Source organism: Pinus tabuliformis, chromosome Q, assembly GCF_031772625.1.
Source record: "Pinus tabuliformis cultivar Carrire ecotype Pingquan chromosome Q, CPIR1, whole genome shotgun sequence".
Taxonomy (NCBI): domain Eukaryota; kingdom Viridiplantae; phylum Streptophyta; class Pinopsida; order Pinales; family Pinaceae; genus Pinus; species Pinus tabuliformis.
In genome coordinates this window covers 117349569-117356102 of record NC_142296.1, presented here as the reverse complement: position 1 = coordinate 117356102, position 6534 = coordinate 117349569, and positions in this window count along the sequence as shown.

Here is a 6534-nt window from a genome sequence, read left to right as displayed (position 1 = left end):
TTCATGGGGCAGTCCACTAGTAGCTTCAAAAACCCCTACAAGTTTTCCAAGTGTATCTGTACCCCTAACTTCATCCACCTTTGTGTTTGGAATGTGTGTAAACCAGAGTCAACCAATGTGAGCTGTGGGGTTTCAAACTAGCTCATATATCCTGATAGTTTCGTCACCTGACACAAATATTTCTTCTTCAGGGAGCATGTAGGGGGGATTTTGTTTGTCTCTGTTCAATCTAGGGGAAATAATTTTTTGGAGGAATATATCATGCTTGGGGTAGTTTTATGCTAGAGGGAAAACATTTCTCTAGAGGTTTTCTAGGGGCGTCAAACCCACTAGTGCCACTATTCCAAAGAGATCATAAGCTTAAGGAAATTATTTTGCATGAGGAGGTCCTTCTTCAGGTGTTAGGTACAATCCCATGGACAAGCATGCCTTTGGGAATTATTTTATCACCAGGGGTCAACATCCATTCACCATACATGTTGGCCCAAGATTTCAATTTCTTAGGGTGAACTATCCCATTGGTTAATTCTCTTCTTCCACTAGCTATGTTATTAGTGGATTGTAAGGTACATTGGGAGGCTCATTTTTACCTCTTGATCCATTTAATCAACATCAACTTCCATTTCTATAATAACTTTATTTTTCAGACTTGGAAAAACCTACAAATCACCCCATTTTCCATGATCCTAGTTGGCCACTGATTTCTACCAAGTTACCTAATGATATTCCTAAATTCAAAAGGAAACCAAGAGAAAACCTAACCACACACATTACGACCTACGATTTATGGTGCTCTTCAAATTCTCTATTGGATGATTATGTGTAGTTGTGTCTTTTCCAACAAACCCTTGTTGGTGATGTCACAAAATGGTACACCAAAATTTATAAGGAATCTTATAGTTATTATTCTTCCTTGACCCACAATGTTTTTTAACCACTTCCAACTACATTCACTTCAAGAAATCGAGACTGACCTCTTGTTCACTTTTAATAAGATACCTCTACTCACATTGTTTATGTTATACAAGAGTGTAGGAGATATAAGAGGTTATTGAGGACCAAGCTTCCTGATTAATTGCTTAAATATTGGTTTACCAGAACCTTACTTCCAATTATAGCCAAGGATGTTGTTATGGCTGGGGTGAATACTCACGAGCATGCCATTTTATGTACTCAACCTTGATATGATTCATTGTCAATCAGACACTTTATATGATTTCATTCCTAATGCTCATCGACCTCATCAATTCCACAGTGACCTAATCTAAGACCACATTCTGATGGTGTGATTGATGCCATTTCTTTTGATGCTTTGAGCCAGTTAGCTGCTCAATTAGGGAAATTGTCACATTCCATGCCCCAACAACTATACCTAGTTATCAACAAACATATTCTTTTGAGAAAACCCTCAAGGTTCATATAATGTAGTGCATAACACCTAAGAATTCTCAGCAGCCTAGTGGGAAAAGAAAAGAGCAAACAAAAGAATAATCATAAAAATGCTTAGGAGATCACACAAAATCAACCCAACTAGGGTAGGGGAAAAACTAAGAAATGTTGTAAGGTAAAATTATCTTTTATTATTTTCCAAGGGGATCATTTAACACCGAAGTGTCCACGTATGGATGAAATCATTGTTGTCTTACACAATTAGCAACCACTCAGTAGCCAACTTCTTTGAATCATCCATTTCTCACCCAACCAAAACAAAAAATGGTTTCAAAGGCTCCTTAATCTTTTCCTAAGGGAAATGGGGGGAAACGTATTCTTCCCAAAGGCCATGCACTTGTTCTCATGTGCAATGACTAGGATAACTTGTCTAGGAGATCCAAATTATATGATACTCCAGAGTCAAGTTCTTCCCCTATGGACCCAGTCTCTTCCACTATGCCCAATGGACCTATTACAATAGATAAGCCTTTGGATCCAATTTTTTTTCCCACCTAAGGGTGTTTTGTGAAAGTTGCATGAGTTTCATTTTTAAATGTGAAAGGGATAAAGACACAATAGGGAAAGATAAATGTTATTGGGATAATGTTATTTTAGCTTTGAAGAAATGAAACGTCTTCAATTCTTTAAAGGAATCAATGGATGTTTTAGTTTTATAGGTCAAACACCCACATTTAACCTTGGATCTATGGCAATAAGGATGTTTAAGGGACATTCTGAATAGAATGGGCATAATTATAGTATACAAGGAAGTGACCTTTGTGTCCAAGAATTGTGTGGATTTGTACCAGAGTGATGGAAATTCTAATTCCATGTATATTGAGATTTGAATTTAAGCTTATCACCAATAGAGAGATTATATACAAATCCCCTTTAAGTGTACCTTATGTAGGGAATATGGGCACTTAAAATAAAATGTGGAAAGAAAGATTCTAATGATGGGGATTTGGTAGATGAATTAAGTGAGAATCCCAAGTTATTTAAGAAAACGAATGATGAAATCTTGGGTTGTCATTATTCACCAAAAGGGAAAGAGAAGTTAGATATGGAGGGATGTGTTGAGAACACTAAATAATGCATAGTCTAATAAGCCATCTAAAAGCTGAATACTGCTAAGGAAATATATTTTTATTAAAAAATGAAGGTTTAGTTTTAGAACAAGTGATGGGGAGGGTATTTAGTGATAAAGGGAAGGCTACAATAATTAATTACTAAAATATTGGAAGGGGTGTATTTTATTGAGAATACTCATGAACAAGAAAAAGAAAAATAAAAAGAAAAGGAAAGTTCCTATTACAAAGAAGCATGAAGGGACTATCAAGAGGAAATTTACGAAAAATTATTAAAGAGTACAACCTATTTTGTAGGTCATGTGCTCAAAGATATGAGAACATAGAATATAAAAATATGAGAGTAGAGCCCTATATTACAAATGATTAAAATTCCAAGAATTTTAAAATGAGAATGTATTGTTTATGACATAGCTACACACACATACTCTTCAAAATTGAGGAGTATGAATTGAACACAAATAAAATAATATATTCTTAGGTATGCAGTAATGAATACAAATACAAGACAACTGTGATTAAAGGAGGATTGGAAGATGGATAGACATATTCAAGTTCCCATTATAGAAAAAGGAAGAAGATATTTCTTGAGTTTAGTAGAATATATGGAAGAGATGGATATTTAGGAAGGAAAAAAAATATAATTGTTGGGCTTGTTACTGCAAAATATCATATGCCTAGTGGAAAGCATCACTAGACAACCTTGGCCTTTTGGTATGAAGAGGTCAACCATGAATTTCACTTGAGTGGTGTCTATTCAACTATTTAATGGTGGATATTTATCCCCATTAGGGATGCTTCGCTATAGAAGATCACTAGAAAGGTATTCAATTAAAGAGGGCTCAATGATGATGCAAGGTCTAATGATTGAAGAAAAGGTATCAACAAAGCCTTTGAAGGCCAAGGTAAGAGTTGTCTAAAGTTTAAGTACACTTCCATAAGAACTTTACAATTAATAAGAGAGTTATTATATACGGTTTGTAAGAGATGAAAAGATAGGGCACATGGTGGCATATAACAATTCAACAAAATAGCTTATTAAGCATGGATCAATAAAGGATCAAGGCTATCAAGAGGGTAGGGGAGGCTTAGGGTAAATGATTAGGTATTATTCCTAAAACATGCATAAACAACAATAAATAAGATAACAACAACCCTATTTTAGGGTTTTAACCTGCAATTAATGCTAGATTATACATTTTTCAAGATTGTAATCCCTTTATTAGGGTGATGATATATAAATATCAAATTTCTAAAAATGCAAATTTAAGCTAATGCTGACCCTAGTTACTAAGAAATAAAAATAGATAAATGCAGGTTTTGATTAAAACCTACTAGTTAAGGTTTTTAGTAGTGCCTTGATGTATTTGAGTAATGGATCAATTTAGGGAAAGATGTATGACAAGGGCCTTGATGAAGAGGGTGAGTTAATAGAAATATATTGTTAAAATCCCTAACGAATTCTTATTATGGGAAATATTAAGTTCAAGAAATGCATATGTCATATTTATCTTAAAAGATTCATTCAAAAAAATTTCACATACAATGGAAAATTATGATTTCAAGGAAATATATTTCAATATTTAATATGGCATACATAGAAAACCTAATTCACGTACTATATCATGTAAAATGGAAGAAATGTAGGATGAAACTTACACCTTTCGAGAGGATTCTATTCAATCAATCCCAAACAAGTCTCCCCATGCAAACATCTTCGTCTTAATATAATTTGCTCCATAAGGACTGCGTTGTGTTTAAGTAGAAGAAGACAAATAGCTAATGCACACATCTTGAAGAGGAAAACATATTTTAACATCGATAACTTCTATATGATTCATAATAAATATTATTTCATAGGCTAAGGGAAGGGGATCATCATCCTTGAATTCTAAGTTGAATAGTTTGATCATTAATTGGACTACTTCAAGCTCAGAGTGTGAGTCATATAAGTCTTTCAACTTATTTAAGGCTTCAATAGAATTTTTAAATGGTGCAATGTGACGACTCACCTCTTCATTGACTGATGTTGCAATCAATGCATAGGCCTTTTTGTTCTAGTTCTCCCATATGAAGAGCTCTTTGTCTGAAGTAGGCTTTTTAGGAGGATTTCCATCTTCTCCTTCACAAATGTCTTGCCATAATTCATTAAAAATGAGGGTATTCTTTATCTTCCTAGACCATTCATGGTAGTTCTCTTTGCTAGAGAGATCTACTCCAAATATGGAAATAAGAGAATGATTTTTTTACAAAACTTCTGGGTTGGACCTTGAATAGATAAAATTCTTGCTAAAAAAAAATCTCTTAACAGAGAATCATCATACATGCATCTCTTCAAAAATTAACCAACATATGCGAACATACATTCAAATACATATGTGAATGATTTTGAATATATAACAGGGAATTCAAAAATCAACACTGCATATAATAATATGAATCATTTACCAACCATATATATGATACCAACGTATACCTCAATGCATATAAACTTCCACATATATCATATGCCATGAACCATCACACACCATACCATGATCCAATATATACACTCTACCTTCACAAAGAACTCAATGTACAACATTCATTTTTAAATCAACACAACATAGCACACGTACCACTTGCAGGAGTGCATGCATATGACATACAACAAATATTTTGTAGGATTTATGCACCACTGAAAGGATCATTTCATGCTCTATACACAACCATCAAAGTTATGCACCATTGAAAGGATCATTCCATGCTGTATACACATGTTTCACACCATTAGAAGGATAATTCCATGTATAGTTTTGAAGTTACTAACACATATGTGAAGACTACCAGAATTAATGTAGGGTAGAAAAGAGCCAACACATTGACATCAATCAATCATAGAGATGCATGCACCATTCAAAGAAGGTATGAGTGCAAAGATATGAACACACCATTCAATGCATGTTTGATCACACAGAGATGGACACACCGTTCAATGTAGGTTCCATCATTCAACGCAACACAAATTTCAACACAGAGACCATCGAATGTTTAACCAAATGCAAAGTTCACTAGCATTCACCAACATTCAAACAAATGCATAGGAGAATAATTCAATGTACAAGAAGGAGACACCAATAGACAAAGGATATTTCATTCAATAAATAGAGGATAGATCAGGGAATCTAGACATATTTTCCATCAAGGGAGAGAGGAGTTACCGAGCAAAGAAGACTAAATGGGACCTGTAGCTCTAATACCATGTCAGGTCAAGCTTGAGTAACTCCTTGAATAAGTAATTTGCATTAAGAGAAAATCATGAATATATACAAGGAGAGGGAGACATTAAATGAAATCACATTATTGAAAAAATGGTTAGGGTCTCTATTTATATATGAACCATATTCCTTCAAGAAGAATGCTAGATGTGTGAGAGCATTGACCAGAGAAATAGATGGGGAACTATGGCATATTGCTATGTAAATACCTTGACATGGTTGTTGGATAACTCACTGTCAAATGAGAAAACAAAGTGTCTCTTTCCCTAAGAATTTGTGTTTTTTCATTTTCATGCAAAAAATGATGATATATTGAAGGTGATAAAATAATGTTGAAATTGTGAATTTAGATCTGAGTGACAAAGGGGATATTTTTCCAAAGAATAAATAGTTAACTCCTAAGAGATTATAAGATTAATATTTTGCTGACAATATTCTTACGAAAAATAAAGATAAAATGAAAGTTCCTGTTCCAAATAAGTGTGAAGGAAGGTACTATAAAGAGGAGATTTAGGCACATGACTAGGAAGTAGAGTGGAGATTAAAGATCATAGGTACTCAAAGATCTGAGAACATAAAAGATAAAATTGTGGAAATAGAACCATCTACTACAAAATATTAAAAGTTCGGGAAGTAAAAGGAGGAAGTATTGTGTATGAAACAAGAAATCATACCTCCACTTATACTTTGGATGAGGAGTATGTAAATCGTGAAGAACAAATTGTTGGCAGGAAAAATTCCCTACGGCAAGGGTTGAA